Consider the following 19,448-nt stretch of genomic DNA (forward strand, 5'->3'; position numbering starts at 1 on the left):
AAATTATTAGGGCATTATTTTTTTGAGATTTCTCAGAACTACAGACTAACTTCTAAAGCTGAATGAAACATGAAATTTTACCTAACCCAATGGTCCTCAAGTCGTGCCATTGAGGAGCCCTGGGGCATCCTACTCAATATGTGAAAGGTGCCCAGGAATTGGTTGGATAAAGACCCAGAGAGAAATACTCAGGACTCTCCCCAAACCTGGGCCAACCTTATTTATTTATTTTTTATTGTTTATTTATTTTTGAGACAGAGAGACACAGCGTAAACAGGGGAGGGGCAGAGAGAGAGAGAGGGAGACAGAGAATCCCAAGCAGACTCTGAGCTGTCAGCACAGAGCCTGATGTGGGGCTCAAACTCACAAACCATGAGATCGTGACCTGAGCTGAAGTCAGATGCTTAACCGACTGAGCCACCCAGATGCCCCTGGGCCAACTTTAGCAAGCAGACCAACTCATTTTCTGTTTCCATAATGGGCTTCCGCATGAGTTTTATGTGAAGAAATCATTCAACTATTTAAAAACAAGAAATAATAAAATTTTTTTAAAATTTTGTTTATTTACCTATTTTGAGAGAGAGAGAGAGAGCATGAGCAGGGGAGGGGCAGAGAGAGAGAGAGGAAGAGACAGACAGAATCCCAAGCAGACTTCTTGCTATCAGCATGGAGCCTGATGCGCGGCTTGAACCCACAAAACGCGAGATCACGACCCGAGCGGAAAACGAAGAGCCGGCACTTAACCAACTGAACCACTCAGGCGCCCCAAGAAATAATAAAACATGTTGAAGTAGACAACTCATCTTCAAACTTAAGAGTTTATAAAAAGAAAAGTGAGAGGGCCACCTGGGTGGCTCAGTTGGTTAAGCATCCCACTTCGGCTCAGGTCATGATCTTGCAGTTCTGAGTTCAAGCCCTGCGTCGGGCTCTGTACTGACAGCTTGGAGCCTGGAGCCTGCTTCAGATTCTGTGTCTCCCTTTCTCTCTGCCCTTCCCCCGCTCATTCCCTCTCTCTCCCTCTCTTTTTCTCTCCCTCTCTTAAAAATAAATAAACATTAAGAAAAAGAAAATAAAAGTGAGACCCAAGCAGATTAAATGACTTGCCCAAGATCTCAGATGCAATCAGGGGCAGGACTAGACTTGGACCTTTTGTTTTCTGATTCTGGTTTGAATGGACTTTCCAAACCATGATGTGCCCATCAAAGAGTTTCCACAGTTTCCAAAAAGAGGGGTTGGAAATCCCGAGTGGAAACTAGCATATGCTTATTTATCTAGCTTTTATAGATTCTTCTATTTTCAGTGTCAAAGTCCTTGATACAGAGGCCATCTGCATTTTTTAAATAATGCACAGCATGTCACACGAAATAATATGGGCAGCAGAACCAAGGCTAAAAGTCCACTGTCTGTTTACTCCCAAGTGCTATTTGCAAATGGAAGAAGAAATTAGCTGCTAAAAATGTTACATTGGTTATGATCTGGAATCCTTCGACAGAGTAAAGCTGCCATGGGAACTGACTAGCTGATTTTTAAAGCTTGAAACAGGCCTTTTTCATATACATATACATATACATATACATATACATATACATATACATATTTATATATAGCAGAGTGTTTTTTCTTTAATGTCAGGATGTTTGTTCAAAAATGCTATATAATTAGATAACAGCTTTCTCTGTCATTCCAGCTGTATTTTCTAAAGAGAATATACTGCAATTTTTTTTATCCAATTTGGTAGCTAAAGGGTTAATTAAAGAGAGGGCCTTCTATTTTTAGCTGTTACTATAGCCAGACTCTCATTCAGTCTAAAAACAGCCATGCCTTCTGCACCATTTTTAACCCTGCAAAGCTGAGACTCATGCCTATCCAAATTAAGGATAAGCTTAAATAGCCCATCCTCAGCCAAAACCATGGCAACCAGTACTCAGTACACGTCCTACATCTTGCCCGGTAGTCCTTAACATTCTTTTATCACAAGACAGGAAATCTGTTTTGTTTGGTTGTCATTTAAGGACAGCTTTACACTATAGAATGGCTAACCATTTGCTTTTATTTAGGGAAGAAATGGATTTATGATGGTGTGAGCTTTACAATTAGCTAAAGACAGGAATAATCTTTATTATTTATTTACATATTTATATATTCACTGAGTCATTTCAAAAAGAGACCTGTAGTAACTCCCAAAACGTCCAAAAGGGGATATGGAGAACATGAGAAAATAATAGGAGTATATGGGCTTTCTATAGTTGTGACCATGAACACAACTGGTTTGGCAGTCAGGTTAAATGATAAAAAGAGGGGCGCCTGGGTGGCTCAGTCGCTTAAGTGTCCAACTCTTGATATCAGCTCAGGTTGTGATCTCACAGTTCATGAGGTCAAGCCCCACATCGGGCTCTGCACTGACAGCTCAGAGCCTGCTTGGGATTCCCTCACTCCCCCCCTCTCTGCCCCTCCCCTGCTTGCTCTCTCTCTCTCCCCCTCTCAAAATAAATAAATAAACTTTAAAATAAAACACACAAACAAATACAAAATAATAGATTCTGCACAGTGACACCACCCAAGTACCATTATCAAAATGGGAAATACAGGGGGCGCCTGCGAGTCTCAGTCAGTTAAGTGTCTAACTCTTGATTTCAGCTCAGGTCATGATCTCACCATTCCTATGTTCAAGCCCTGCATCAGGCTCTGCACTGACAGCGTGGATCCTCCTTGGGATTCTCTCTCTCTCCCTCTCTCTGTCCCTCCCCCACTTGTGCACTCACTTGCTCTCTCAAAAATAAATAAGTAAACATTTTTTAAAATGGGAAATACGGTCTTTATTTCCCTGAAAGACCTGAGAGGTCTTTATTTTTCTACCTTATTTCTAAATGAAAATAGCTTTGTGATTTTCTTCTGATTATAACATCAGTACATGCTCAGGTAGACAATCCATGCATTTTAGAATGCTATAAAGAAGAGAGTAAAAATTAGCCTAAATGATGCAGAAGCAACTGTCGTGACCATGGTGACCATCTTCCCATCTCCTTGTGCACTTTCATAAATGTACATAAAATGAAGTGCTACCCTGCATGATGCTCTGGGACCTGCTTTTCCTATTTACTTCGTTGCAAAAATCTTTCCATACAAATTAATATAGAATTGTGATACACTCTATCAAATAGGTGTATCATCATTTTTTTAACTAAGCCCCTATTTAGGAATATTAAGAGTGTTTCTAGCATCTCACTATTACGAACAACACTACAGTGAAGATTCTTTTACGAACATATCTTTGTTTAATTGGTCAATTACTTCCACAGGATAAATTCCTAGATGTGAGATTGCTACACCAAACAGCATATATATTTAAGTTGGTGGTTCCTATCATCCAGAAAAGTTGAGCACCCTGGAAAAGTTGAGCCAATCTATATACATGCTTGTTAAAGATGTGCATAAACTTTCTCTACACCCTCACCAATATTTGGTACCTCGTTCTTTTTTATCTTTTTCTATCTAGTAGAAAAGATGTCATTATGTTTTGATGGGAGCAGCTCTTCTCCCATCAATTCATAACTCTAAGAAAAGGAGAATTATAATTAAATTGAATAAGATAGCTGAGCTACATGATTTTGAAAGGCTCTTCCAGTTTTAACATTCTATAATTCCAGTAGTGCAATTGCTAGATCGTAGAGCAGTTCTATTTTTAACTTTTTGGAAAACCTCCATACTGTTCCCCACAGTGGCGACACTAGTTTGCATTCTCACCAACAGTGCATGAGGGTTCCCCTTTCTCCACATCCTTACCAACACCTGATGTTTCCTGTGTTGTTAATTTTAGCCATTCTGACAGGTGTGAGGTGATGTCTCGTTGTTTCGACTTGTATTTCCCAGATGATGAGTGATGTTGAGCATCTTTTCATGTGTCTGTTGGCCATCTGGATGTCTTCTTTGGAATTCAAAGGGATACGTGCACCCTGATGTTTATAGCAGCATTATCAACAATAGCCACATTATGGAAAGAGCCCAAATGTCCATCAACAAAAGAATGGATAAGGAAGACATGGTACATATCCACAATGGAATATTACTCAGCCATAAAAAAGAATGAGATATTGCCATTCGCAATGAAGTGGATAGAGCTAGAGAGTATTATGCTAAGTGAAACAAGTTCAGTCAGTGAAAGACAAATACTATATGATTTCACTCACATGCAGAATTGAAGAAACAAAACAAACAATCATGGGAAAAAAAGAGACAGAGAAATCAAGAAACAGACTCTTAACTATAGAGAACAAACTGATGGTTACCAGAGGGGAGGAGGGTGTGGGGATGGGTTAAATAGATGGTGGGGATTAAGGAGGACACTTGTCATGATAAGCACTAGGTGTTATTTGGAAGTATTGAATCACTAAATTGTACACCTGAAATTAAGATTACACTGTATGTTAACTAACTGGAATTTAAATAAAAACTAAAAAAAAAAAACTCTATAATTCTACAAAATGTCCCTATTAATTTCTCTACCAAGCATCTATTATAAGCAAGATCCAAAGGGAAGAGAGGTTAACTGGGGGTCTCTAATGTGCATGAAAACAACCCTTTTAGATCACTGTTTATACTCATTTTATTTTTCTAAATTTTTTTAATGTTTATTTATTTTTGAGAGACAGAAAGACAGTGCTAGCAGAGGAGAGGCAGAGAGGGAGGGAGACACAGAATCTGAAGCAGGCTCCAGGCTCTGAACTGTCAGCACAGAGCCCGATGCAGGGCTCAAACCCACAAACCACGAGACCATGACCCGAGCTGAAGTCAGACACTTAACCGACTGAGCCACCCAGGCACTCGTGTTTATGCTCATTTTATACAGGAAAAATATTGGGCTCAGAAGGGGTTAAATAAGAGCAGAATCAGAGTAGGTCAAACTGACAAGGTTTTTTTTCCCTATAGCATGCTGTCATTCAGCGGGATTCCTGTCCTTCAGGAACGTACAGTTACCCTAAGGCAGGGATGTGAGTTGCAGAGAGACTACACTCACATAAAAATCATTCAAGTCACATCTGATTTCTAAGGTCAGGCCTTTGTCTTCCTCCACCCACCCCTACCACCACAACTTTGTATCATTCCCTTGGCACTTAATATGGTATTTCCCATAGGGTAAATGCTCAAAGAATACTGCCCATGCTCCTCCCTATCTGCCTGACTACTTGACTGGGAGGGGTAAAACCTTCTCATTGTGGACAAGATGGTCCTACTCCTTGTACCATTTTATAGTGGCCTGGAAGCTAGAAAGCAATTAGCCTCAGACTGGTCATACACCTACCTGGTAGGCCCTCCCTCTACCCAGCCTGACCAGGCTTGGAGCCAAGAGCCCAGAGAAACAGAGTGGGCTCCAGAGACAGAAAGACACTCAGTTCCAGGGCACAAGTGAGACGAATTGTTCCCTTTCATAGTTCTGCTTTTGAGCCTTTCTATACAATCTTAAATATTATCGTATCTTACAGCTTCGACATTTCATCTCTAGCTATTTGACATTTTAGAGCGTCTTTACACTTCATCAAGATTATTATCAGAAACAATCAACAAAACTAAAAGGCAACCTACTGAATCAGGGAAGATATTTGCAAATGACATATCTGATAAAGGGTTAGTGTCCAAAATAGATAAAGAACTTAGAAAATCCGACACCCCCCCAAAATCCCAAATAATCCAATTTAAAAATGGCAGAAGACATGAACAGACATTTCTCCAAAGAAGACATACAGATAGCCAACAGACACACTAAAAGATGCTCAACATTGCTCATTATCAGGGAAATACAAATTAAAACTGCAATGAGACATCACCTCATACCTGTCAGAATAGCCAAAATCAAAAACACACGAAACAACAGGTGTTAGCAAGAGTGTGGAGAAAAAGGAACTCTCATGCACTGTTGGTGGGAATGCAAACTGGTGCAGTCACCGTGGAAAACTGTTTGGAGGTTCCTCAAAAAGTTAAAAATAGAACTACCTTATGATCCAGCAATCATATTACTGAATATTTACACAAAGAATACAAGAACACTAATTCGAAGGGATACATGTACCCCCGTTGCTTATAACAGCATTATTTACAACATTCAAGATATGGAAGCAACCCAAGTGTCCATCGATCGGTGAATGGCTAAAGAAGACGTGGTGTATATATACAATGGAAAATTATGCAGGCATAAAAAAGAATGAAATCTTGCCATTTGCAATGACATGGGTGGAGCCAGAGAGTATAATGCTAAGCAAAAGAAGTCAGTCAGAGAAAGACAAATACCATATGCTTTCACTCATAAGGGAAATTTAAGAAACAAAACAAACGAGCGAAGGGGGGAAAAATAGGAGAGAGAGATTAGAGAGAGGGAGAGAGAGATACACTCACAAACCTAGAACCAGAATCTTAATTCTAGAGAACAAATTGATGGTGACCAGAGGGGAGAAGGATGAGAGGATGAATGAACAAAGTGATAGGGGATCAAGGAGTTCATTTGTTATGATGAACACAGGGCGATATATGGAAGTGTTGAATCACTATATTTTATACCTGAAACTAATATTACACTGTATGTTAACTAACTGGAATTAAACTAAGAACTTAAAATAATACATACATACACAAATATTACAATTAAAAATATTTTAAAGAATATATCATCATTAGCATTATTGCTATCAATCACTAAACATGGATACTTCAAGTTTTTTATGGTTCAATGTTGTTGGGGTTTTTTAAATTTATTTTGAGAGACAGATAGAGAGGGAGAGAGCAGGGGAGGGGCAGAGAGAGAGGGAGAGAGAGAGAATCCCAAGCAGGCTCAACGCTGTCAGCACAGAGCCCATATTGGGCTAAATTCCATGAACATGAGATCATGATCTTAGCCGGAATCAGGAATCAGACGCTTAACCAACTGAGCCACCCAGGTGCCCCAGTTCAATGTTGGTTTAAAATGGTGCTTCTCAACTACTACTATTCTAGATTAGTAGAACTCAATTAGTTATTGAGTTCTGAGAGCCAGCATATGGTGTGGGCAAAAGCTCAGGACTCAAAAGTCACTAAATTCTGATTGGTTGTGGTCAAAGGGCCAGCACTTGGGGTCGACAGGTACAAATGTTGGTGTTCATGTGCATTCACAATGGTCTAGGATCTAGACTCCATGTAACCACTCTTGCAAAGAAATCATATAATGTGCATTATATATTTCACATAGGTCTTCAATTTGCTTTGTGTCAATATATGACAAGCTGTAATTCAACACTTTCTGTAGATGAAATATTCTCAAAAATAACAGCTGGAAAGATGTGTACATTTACACTGTAAAATTTATACAAACCTCATCTGATACATGAAGCTAGACTACATGTTCGTAATGACTAAGTATTTCAGGTGCTTTGGGCAAGTTAAGAAAATATTTTTTTTTATATTCAAACAATACATCTTTATTATCTTATGTCACCACTGCAACTTTACATCTAATTTTATTACTTCATTATTAGATTACTAAAGTAGTGTTCTAACTACCCTTCTTGCCTCTGTATTTTTAAAATACCTCCAATGCCACTACCAACAAAAACAACAGCAGTAATAATAAAAACTGTTCATAATTACTGAGTGTTCATAAAGTGCCAGACACTTTTCTAAGTGTTTTATAAAGATCATCTAAGTTGTTCTGTACAATGGCCTTATATGGTAATATTCATATATCACTTTATAGGTGAAGGGATTGAGAAAGAGAGATAAAGTAAGTTATCCAAATCATCTACTTAATGGATGGATGAAGATCCAGTTCCCTGAAAAAGGAATTGTCTCCCTAAGATACAGCAAGAAAATGTTTATTTTGATCAATGCCTATAGTTTTTCCAGGCTCTTAGATATGACAAGCCCTCCATTGGGGCCTAGCTCACTGTAAGACTAGCCTCTCTGTAGGAGAGACAATGGCCATGGGCGAGAACACTTGGGCCTACAATGGCAGCCCATTCTCAGGAAGAAGAGTGGGCCTATTGTATTTGCTGCAGTAGAATCAGGCTCTTCTTTCTGATGTGCCATCTTTTTTTGTTTTCAAACAAATGTGTTCTTGCTCAACAACAAAAGGCCTGACAAGATGCCACAGACCTCACACTATCGAGCTACATAAAAGCAGGAGATGATGAATGTTAAGTGCATTCTGGCTTGGTTTGATTTAAAGAGATCACTTCCAAGAAACACTTGGAATCAGTACTTGAAGTATTAGAGATGTGCCCTGACAGCTGGGGTTTAGAGGAACAAGGGCAGCTTTGTTCTCTTTTATGTCCACTTGTTCCCATGCATTTGTTGTCAGGAACTGCTCATGCACAAGGCACAGGAGAAGAGGACACAACAGAGAGCAAAGAAGTGGGAGATTTTCTCCAACCAATGCTGAGGCGGAGGGATTGGCTGGAGTCTGCTTTTAGTAGTTGCTGCTGGGATTCTGAGTGCTGAGTCCAGCCCGTCCATACAAATGACTTCATGTTCGGGCATCGACAGGCATGTGTACAACCAAACCCATAACCTCTTCTTCTCATGCACAAGGCTAGACTCTACTTCTCAGCCTCCCTTGAGAGTAGAGCTAGTGGAATGTAAGCAGAGGTGATGTGGGCCACCTCTGCACCTGGTGCATTAAAATTTCCATGGTAATTCTCCTCTTTCTTCCCTCATCTGCCAGCTGGATATCCATGCCCAAGTACCCATGCAGCCATGTTTAAAGAATGATGGAGGCTCCATAGCCAGATCCTTGAATGATTATGTGAAGCTAAGCTTAGCAATACCAATACTCTCATGGACTGGAATTTATGAAAAGAAAATATAAACATCTATAGTATCAGGCTGCTGAAATGTGGGCAGGAGGTGGGGGAGGTTTGTTATAGCAGTTAGCATACTGTGACTTATATAGAGTATGCAAGAGCCCAGGGAAAGAATGGATGAGGCTCACTCTGAATGTGTTAGCTCTGACTGCCTTTCTGATCACCTTTCCTTTAGCCTCCCCACCTGCTTGCTGGGGAAAGATGAAGGAAAATACATTGGGTCATTACACACAAGCATGTTGGTGTGACTTTGGAAAAGTCTCTATGAAGATAGTGAAGAACTTACATTCTTTTTTTTTTTTTGGAGAGAGCAAATGTATGTGCCATGGTGGGGAAGGGGCAGAGGGAGAAGGAGAGAGAGAATCTTAAGCAGGCTCTATGCCCAGCACAGAGCCTGATGCGGGGCTTGTTCTCTCAACCCTGAGATCATAACCTGAGCTGAAATCAAGAGCTGGATGCTTCACCAATTAAGCCACCCAGGTGCCCTGATAACTCACACTTTTGAGGAGAGAAATGCTATCCCAACCAACAAATGTTTATTGGACACATTCCCTAAAGAAATCATCTCGTTAGGTGCTGGGAATACAAAGATTCACCTCTACTTTGGAATTAAAACAAAGCAAAAAAGATAGTCCTATAAGCTTGAAAATTGGGGAAACATGATAGTTGGGTAATGAAAAAAGACATGCTTTACAGTTAGATAGACCAAAGTTGAAACACTAGATATGACACTCATTAAAATTATGGAAAGTCACTTAATCACTTTGTGCCTCAGTATTTTCATCTTTGAACTGGGATAAAACCTACTAACCTGAGTAAAGTGGGTTTTTTTTTCATTTTTTATTTGGAAATAATCTTCAACTTAGAGAAGAGTTGCAAGAATTCCCATCTACCCTTTCCCCAACTTCCCCTCAACGTCAACGATTTGCATGGCTATAATTTAATTATCAAAACTAGGAAATTAACATCGGTACAGAATAGCTAAATGACAGACTGTATTAGAATTTCTGTTTTTTTTCACTAATGTCCTTTCTCTGTTCCAGGATCCAATCCCAGGAGCCACATGTAGATCCTTCCATTTAGTTATCATGTCTCCTTAGTTACCTTTAGTCCAACACATTTACCTTGTTTTCCTTGCAGTTTATGACCTCACCACTTTGGAAGAGTAGTTGTAATATATCTTTCTAGAATGTCTCTCTCAATTTTAGTTTGTCTATGTTTTCTCCTGATTGAACCAAAGTTATAGATTCAAGGAAAAATATAGCATGAATTGCATTATTTCAGGAGGTACATGGTATTAACATGACTTACTACTGGTGATCACTTGGTGAAGGGGTATCCAAAAGATTTCCCCAGAGTAAAATTACTATTTTCCCCATTCAAGTAGAAGTGAGTCATCCTTATGTATTCTTTGGTAAGGTGTATAGAACTTTTGCCCATCTAGAAAAATCAGGTTGTTTGTTTTCTTATTACTTAGTTTTTGGAGTTCTTTATATATTCCGTAGCTAAGAACATTATCAGATATCTGATTTGAAAATATTTTTTCCAAGTCTATGGCTTTTCATTGTCCTAAAAGTGTCTTTTACAGACCAAGTATTTTTAATTTTAACAAATTGGAATTCATCAAAATTTTTTCTTTTATGGGCCATGCTCTTGGTGTCATGCTTTGTCAAATCAGGCAAGTTTTCTCCTAGAGGTTTTCTAGCTTTGGGTTTTACACTTAAGTCTAGAATTCATTTTGAATTAATTTTTGTAAAAGGTATGAGATAAATATCTAGTTCAGTTTTTTTTACAGATGGACATTCAGTTGTTCCAGCACCATTTGTTGAAGGGGCAATTCTTTCTACATTGAATTGCCTTTGTAACTTTACAAAAAAAGGCAGTGATTGTATTTGGATGAGTCTATTTCTGGACTCTCTCCTGTTGCATTTATCTGTGTTCTAAACTTTCACCAACACCATTTTGTCTTAACTACTGTGGCCTTATAGTAAGTCATGAAATAAGGTAACATGAGACCTCCCAACTTTTTCATTTTACAAAACCATTTTAACTATTCCAGCTCCTTCCCTTCTCCATATAAATTTCAGGATCAGCTTGTTGAGATCAGAAAAGAAGCATAGGAGTGCCTGGGTGGCTCATTTGGTTAGGCATCCAACTCTTGATTTTGGCTTGGGTCATGGAGATCGAGCCCCGAGTGGGGCTCTGTACTGACAGCACAGAGACTGCTTGGGATTCTCTCTCTCTCCCTCTCTCTCTGCCCCTCTCCTGTGCTCTCTCTCTCTCCTTTTTCTCTGTCTCTTGATATAAAGAAATAAACTTAAAGAAAGAAAGAAAGAAAGAAAGCAAATAATTGGGTCTTTTAAATTTTTTTAGTGTTTATTTGAGAGAGAGAGAGAGCGAGAGAGCAAGTGGCGGAGTGGCAGAGAGAGAGGGAGACACAGAATCCGAAGCAGTCTCCAGGCTCTGAGCTGCCAGCACAGAGCCTGATGCGGGGCTTGAACCCACGAGCAGCAAGATGGTGACCTGAGTGGAAATTGGATGCTTAACCATCTGAGCCACCCAGGTACCCCTGGATGCATCTCTTTTTAATGAGAGTCTACCTGCAAATGTATTATCCCACTTTACTTGTAGTATAAGCTTCTAACAGTATATCGCCAGTGCTTTTCAACCCTGCTGCACCTGAGAAGCACCAGAGGTGATGTGGAAAACAATACCAATGCCCAAGTTTAACCGAAAATAAATTTCATCAGAATCTGGGGTGAGGTTGGAGGTTGGGGGGAGTGCAAAGAATCATATTTTTCAAAGCTTCCTAGGAGATTCTTAATAAGCCACCAGATTGGGTCACTAATCCCTAAAGATCATGGGTTATCACTTAGTGCTTACATGTGATGTACAGCTTGGGAATGAAAAGGCTTATGTCTGTCATTGAAAAGGCAAAGTACCTGAGCAGTGGTTATATCTGGTAGCAGTACCAGTGACTAAGCACCTATTGTCCTCATACATCTATGTCACCTGCCCACCCCCTGAAGGCTTCTGTGATTTCTAGTTTAGACTGTAACCATTGGAAGACATTGAACTATGGTATACGGAATGTGTAAAAACATGTTTAATGGAAATGGGTAAAAGAAATCAATTTCTTATAGGTTTGATATAACATGTCTCAGTCCAATCCATCAGGGAAGCACCAAGCAGAGTAATTTACTTCCTCACCCTGAAACTCTTCAATTTTTATAGATGGTAATGTCAACAATCCAAGAGTCTGAATGTGATTTAAGACCATGAATAATTTTCTAAGAACAAAATATCGGTGAAATCACTGACACTAGGTCTGCCATTTCCATAAGCAGCTTGATAGCAGAAGTCCTACAATAACTCCAAAGTTTAGAGGTTTAGCCTTTGTTAGAACACTAGGAAAAACCTATCTTTAAAATACCCAGTTTTGCATAGAAAAAGTACTAGAAACAACATTTGTTGCATTTTGACTCTCTTATTTTAAATGTTAGGAAGCTGAGAGCTGCCTGGGTGGCTCAGTCAGTTGAGCATTCAACTTCGACTCAGGTCATGATCTCATAGTCCATGAGTTCAAGCCTCATGTGGGCTCTGGGCTGACAGCTCTGAGCCTGGAGCCTGGCTTCGGATACTGCGTCTCCCTCTCTCTCTCTCTGCCTCTCCCCCACTCATGCTGTCTCTCTTTCTCAAAAATAAACATACATACATACATACATACATACATACATACATACATAAAATGTTAGGAAATCTAGGCTCAGAGATGTGCTTTGTTCAAGGCCACACAACTAGCCAAAACCACACAGCCCAAAGGTTCTGATCTCATAAAGTCTTCATTCTACAATGCTTCCATACTCTTGTAAAATGTATGCAACATTAGGGATGTGCCCATAAAGGAGGGAGAGTGCCCTTCTTTTTCCCTTTCCTCCTTTCATCACTAGAATGTGGATGTAATGGCAGGACCTGGAACAGCCATCTCAGACCATGATGTGGTCCTGGGAATGAGGCAATGCTCAGTATGGTGACAGACGAGATGGAGCACGAGTGTCTGACACTGTGGGGATTCGTATCAATCCTGGAATAGACCCCGTAGACACTAATCCTGGAGTCAGATATTCACAAAAGAGAATACTAAACTTTTGTGTTTTCTATTATTCACTGTTATACATAATCCTAACCAATCATAGTTAGGATTTTTATAGTCTCCAAACGAAGCTATGTAAATGGATCCTCCTAAAAGTAACTTTACTGTCACTTGGAAAAGTCAATGGAGCATAGCATTCTATTGTACACATTAACAAGAATTTTGTTACATGGGAATCCTTCTTGCGAGGGAAGATGAGAAACGTTTTGATTCCATATGGCCCAACCAAAACCTGGGAGTGCAATTATTATTTAAGGGAAAATAGAATTGGGAGCAAGTAGTAGCCTCCAGTATAACTTGCGAGAGAATCTTTTGTTTGTTATATATAAATGAAAAACAACATTCTCAATTGTCTGGAAAGCAAGATTTTTTTTTTAATGACATGCTAGGAGTTAATGGTGATGTTCCTTATTTATTTTTATTTATTTGCTTTTTTAGAGAGAGAGAGCACGTGCACATGCTTGTGAACTGGGGAGGAGCAGGGGAGAGAAAGAGAGAATATGAAGCAGGCTCCATGCCCGGCACAGAGCCCAATGCAGGGCTCGATCTCACAAATGAGAGATTGTCAACTAAGCCTAAATCAAGAGGCGGACACTTAACCAACTGAGCCGCCCAGATGCCCTGGTGATGTTCCTTTTTGGAACAGGATGGTGCTAAGTGTTCAGTGGGATGGATTTTTTCCCCTGGGCTCCCTGAATTGTAATCAAGATAAAAAATCAGAACAAAAAGAGATGGGTACTTGCATTGTTATTTCTGAGAAATGCTTGTCTTGGAGACAGTCATTGAGAGACAACATCTCATTCTGCTGTATTAGTTTCCCAGGACTGCTGTAACAAATTCTGGGTAGTCTAAAACAACAAAATTTATTCTCTGACAGCTCTGGAGGCCTGAGTCTGAAATCAGTATCACTGGGCCAAAATCAAGATGGCAGCAGGGTCTCACTCCCTCTGGAGATTCTAGGGGACAATCCATTCCTTGCTTCTTCTGGCTTCTGGTGGTGCTGACGATCTCTTGCCTTGTGGACCACATGCTCTGATCTCTGCCTCTATCTTCACATTGTCTTCTCTTCCATGTGTGTGACCTTCCTCCACTTCCCTCTTACAAGGACACTTGTGATTGTATTTAGGACCCACTCACATCATCCATGATCACCATCTCATCTCAAGATCCTTCATTTAACCACCTCTGTAGATACCCCTTTTCCTTATAAAACAACATTTATAGAATCCAGGGATTAGGACCTGATCTCTTTGGATGGCCATTATTCAGTGAACTACATCCACCCAAAAGAAAATGTGAAAATGATTGGGAAAAAAAAAGAAAGAAGCCATCACCTTTTGGTGGAATCATCACTTCTTCTTATAAGAAGCCATTTCCTGCCTCTCTTCTCTGTCATCAGGAAGAAAGTTGCATCCTTTCTTGAAAACCAAGGGAGGAAGATGCCAAGAGGATCAATCATTGGTGGATTCACAGGTGCCTACAGAAAGGGGAATTCTGATTCCACTCCCTGGTTACATACATGTCTATGTTAGCCAGTACATCTGCTCACTTGCCCCTGTGATCCAGGCAGAAGGGAATGAATTAAGGAGACAGCGCAGGGTGGAAAATGTGAAAATGTGAGTGGTACCTTGTCTACCTAATCTTTTTTTTTTTTAATCTGAGGAAGCACGGATACCATTATACTAAGCAGGTGATTTCCAAATTCCAGTCTTTTACATGTCACCTACGTGTCTTTTGCCACATTGTTACACCAGTAAACACTATTGTTTCCTTTGTAGTTTTCCTTTGAGTTTACTCACTTTTTACATTAAACATTTTTAAAAGAAAAACTATACCTCAGTTATAATTGGAAGAATAGTAGTAAATGCCATAAGCAAGCACCACAAAGACAAAGAAGGATGTCTCAAATACTATGGCCTGAAACTGAACTTCAGCCTTTGTTAAAAATGGAAGATTAGCTAAGATGACAGGTGTTAAAGCCATAGTAGGATCACACTGAGACCTTCTCCTTGATGTAATTAGGAGTGAAAGAATGGCAAAGGGAATAACTTTCTCATGGGGTAATCCAAAGTTATTCAATGCTGTGACTGAGAAATAAAGTATGAAACGCCAGAACCTCAAAGGAGAGGAAGGCTATTCCAGGATAGAAAGATACCGCCAGTTCATACCTGCCTCCACCATCTTGCTAGCAGCTTTTATAACTACTTAGGAATTTACATTGGAAGAGGAGGTGTTAAAAGATGTCCTAGAACTGTAGAGCATGAAATGCTACAAATGTGTCCGTTAGGATTCTTCCCTTGCATGTGAGAGTGAAGAATTTATTGGCTCCTAGAACTGAGAGGTCAGGTTCAAATGCTTCCACCAGAGCTGTATTGGGGGAGCTCAAATAATGTCTTCAGGATGTTTCCTTCTGTCTTCCTCCCTCTTCTCTCTCTCCCCCCTCCTCCTCTCTCTCTGTGTTTCCCCTTATCTGTTGTACCTGTGCTTTCCACAGAGAGTAAGAGAGCGGTCAGCAGCATAGGCCTCTATCTCCCAGCTCAGCAAACCCAGCAGAAAGAGTCAGTGCTAATAGCTGTAGAAGCTAGGTCCCAGAGAGGATGCTGATAGGACCGGATGCTGACTAGATTTCTGTGCCCATCTTTGAATCAATCCCCAGAGCCAGCTGGCTGGACACATTCTGGCCAGGCCAGAGTCACACTCCCCTTTCCTGTGATAAAGGAGGGGCAGGAGAAGAGGGGACTGAGAAGGAGGAAAAACGGAGACTATCACCCAAAGGACAAGGGATGTATTTCCTGAAGGAAGAAAAGAGAAAGGATGCTGGGCAGACAAAAATAACAGGTGTTCACAACAAACGCCTTCTCTGTGCCAGTCGTATGCAATTTGAAAAGAACCCAAAAGCTTACTTAATGGTAATGATGTTTAGAAATATAAGGAGTAAATGTATGTTGAATGGCTACTGTCACCAGGAAAGTGGACCCTGTCAATGCCACTTCCTTGCTCGCCAATCCCAACTGCAACAGTGAGTGCCTGCACCTTATTGCCTAGAGCTTTCTCTGAACACGGAAGCCCACTTTACCTGCCCTTCAGGAATTACCCCCACCCCGTCTCCAGCAGCCCTTAAACATGGTCTGACAGCAGGGTGGTGGATAAATAGCCCAGCTCCCCACCCTTAGGTAGGATAACTCTGTGGTGTTCTGTTTCCCAGAGTTCTCTGGAGGGACTGAGCTCCAGTTATGCACTAGATAGAACCCTTTACAGCTTCCTTCCCTTCTCTGTCTCACTTATGTCCCCCTTTTTGGTGTTTACTGGGATGACCTCCTAAATAAATGACTTGTACTTGAATCCTTGTCCCAGGGTCAGCTTCTGGGAAACCCAAACTATGGCAGCCAGGCAGGCACTTTGGTAAGCTATTTATTCATATTACCTCTGATCATACTCACAACAATCACATAAAGTAGACACTATTGTTATGCTCTGCTGTCTTACACATGAAGAAATAGAGTCTTTGGTCAAGGTCACACAGCTAGGAAACAGCAAAGCCAGGATTCACAAGCAAGTGGATTCCAACACACACTTAATGGTTATTCTATGTTACCTGCCACTTTACAATATCTCTATAAATGCCCAGCTTCCAGGATCACTTTAAATGAACTAGAGAGAATATGGTTGTGTGTTGTAGAATCCGAAAGGAAAATATGAGCTGAAGAGTCGTGGGTCTTGCGCATAGTAGGTGCTCATTAATGAGTTGGAATAACTCATTAATAAATTAAGGACTGAAATAACAGGTGACAGTTTTTAGTTTACAGGAAGTTATTAGTGTTGTTCTTTTCTTCACCCTTGAAAAAGAGAAGCTGCCCCTTCTCAGAAATAATTCTCTAATATAGTTTCCTGGGGCACCAGGGGGCTGAGCCAGTTAAGCATCCAACTCTTGATTTCAACTTGGGTCATGATCTCATGGTTTGTGAGATCGAGCCCCGTGTGGGACTCTGTGCTGACAGCACAGGAGCCTGCTTGGGATTCTCTCTCTCTGTCCCTCCCCTGCTTGCGTGCTCTCTCTCTCAAAATAAATAAATAAACATAAAATAAAATAAAATAAAATAAAATAAAACAAAACAAAATAAAATAAAATAAAACAAAATAAATAAAATGTTCCTAAACTCAATGTCAATGACAGTCTTTCTGGATTACGGCAAAGTAATCATCTTCGAGGTAGGAGAAAAACTGGGCTCAACTGAGCTCTATTTCATTTTGGAAGAATAATATATGTTAGCCTTTTAGAAAAAGATATGACTTTAAAATATACATACACTTATCTTAGCTTAGATACAGGTTTGCCTAAGAGAAAGGACTGAAGCAAAGTCTCATTTACCCTTCCCATTTTATACATCCATGATTGCACATGAAAAAGATTTTTCCATTATTTTAGGTAGCACGTGCATAAAAGTGCAAACGGGCATAATGAAATGTCACTGAAATAATTGTCTAGCTGCCTATTTCTTGATTTAGTGGAATGAGCTAAATCAAGAGTCAGAAAGCTGAGTTGTATAGGCTAATTATTTATCTTCTCTGTGCTCCAGTAGTTTTTTCTACAAGATGGATATTTTGGTTTAGGAATCACTGGCATCCTTCTAGCCCCCAAATTTTCTGAGGTGCAAAAAGAAATATTTGTTCCCTGTGAGGCTCATTTAAAAAGGAAATTAAGGGGGCGCCTGGGTGGCTCAGTCGGTTAAGCGTCCGACTTTGGCTCAGGTCACGATCTTGCGGTCCGTGAGTTCGAGTCCCGCGTCGGGCTCTGTGCTGACAGCTCAGAGCCTGGAGCCTGTTTCGGATTCTGTGTCTCCCTCTCCCTCTCACCCTCCCCTGTTCATGCTCTGTCTGTCTCTGTCTCAAAAATAAATAAAACGTTAAAAAAAATTTTTTTTAATTAAATAAAATAAAAAGGAAATTAAGAAGGCTCAGAGAATCACTCAGTCTCTTATTTGTCTGTTTATCATATATAAACATCCACTCCACATGTTATAAATGACACAGAGGAAGTCTTTCTGTGCCCGGAGCACAACCAAAATTTCTAGACTGTGTCCTCACTGTGGGAAATGCCTCCTAAATGGCTGCCCTCAGACCTCTGGTGACATCCAAGATCATTAAAAAGAGAACCAAGGGGCCCCTGGGTGGCTCTGTTGGTTAAGCGTCCAAATCTTGATTTTGGCTCAGGTCATGATCTCACAGTTTTGTAAGTTTGAGCCCCCTTGTCAGGCTCCCCTCTCACAGTGCTGGCCTGTTTGGGACTCTCTCTCTCCCTCTCTCTCTGCCCCTCCCCCACTCACGCTGTCTCTGCCTCTCTCAAAATAAATAAATAACTTAAAAAAAAAAAAAAGACGGAAAGAGGGAGAACCAAGAGGGGCACCTGGGTGGTTCAGTCAGTTAAGTGCCAGAGTTTGGCTCAGGTCATGATCTCGTGGTTCATGGGTTCGAGCCCCACATTGGGCTCTGCACTGACAGTATGGAGCCTGCTTGAGATTCTCTCTCTCTCTCTCTCTCTCTCTCTCTCTGCCCTTTCTCCACTTGCATTCTCTCTTTCACTCTTTCACTCTCTCTCCCTCTCTCAAAAAGAAAAAAAAAAAAAAAGACAGCTAAGAAGTTCATCTGGCACCAGTCAAACCAATATGTCAAAATTAAGCACAAATGGCGGAGGCCCAGAGGCACTGACGATAGGGTGGGCAGAAGATTCAAGGGCCAGATCTCGATGCCCAACACCGGTTACTGGAGCAACAGGAAAACAAAGCACATGCTGCCCAGTGGCTTCCGGAAGTTCCTAGCCCACAAGGTCAAGGAGCTTGAAGTGCCGTGTGTGCAACAAATCTTACTGGGCAGAGATTACTCCCAACGTCTCCTCCAAGAACCGCAAAGCTGCTGCAGAAAGAGCAGTGCCACTGGCCGTCAGAGGCACCCGTCCTGAAGCCAGGCTGCGCAGCGAAGAAAATGAATAGACAGTTTATGTGCATGTCATATTTGTGTTAATAGAGCCATAAAACTAAAAAGAAAAGAAAGCATTGTCTCTATTTGACCACTTTTGATTTATAAAAGGGCAATTTTGGGTCATTCAGCCTAATAATTTAAGGTGGTTGGAGAGTATATTGCAGGCAGATACCCTAAAAGACAAAGTATGACGGGAGAGGAGGTTGAATCCCTAAGGAAAACTAGATAGGGCACAAATAAAGTATGGTTTTCATCGGTGGCTTAACAAAACCTAGCTGTTGTTTTAATTGATAAATGTGTGGTAGTTTGTGAATCACAGACGCACTTCTAAGAGCTTCACTGCAACTTTCCAAAATCCATCAATTGTTAAAACTCCGAACCCTGCTTTTTAAGTGAAACAAATATGACCAGGATAGACTGACAACTTGGTTATGTCCTTTGCTTTGCTTTGTTTTTAACGGTGAAGCCACTTGTAAACAGGGAATACGTTAGGCGGA

General features: G+C 40.6%; 1 pseudogene; it reads left to right on the forward strand.

The window, feature by feature from the left end:
• The first annotated feature begins 18,079 nt into the window (after positions 1-18,079).
• Positions 18,080-18,962, forward strand: LOC125168439 (60S ribosomal protein L32-like; annotated as a pseudogene).
• Positions 18,963-19,448: the final 486 nt, after the last annotated feature.

Source organism: Prionailurus viverrinus, chromosome B3, assembly GCF_022837055.1.
Source record: "Prionailurus viverrinus isolate Anna chromosome B3, UM_Priviv_1.0, whole genome shotgun sequence".
Taxonomy (NCBI): Eukaryota; Metazoa; Chordata; class Mammalia; order Carnivora; family Felidae; genus Prionailurus; species Prionailurus viverrinus.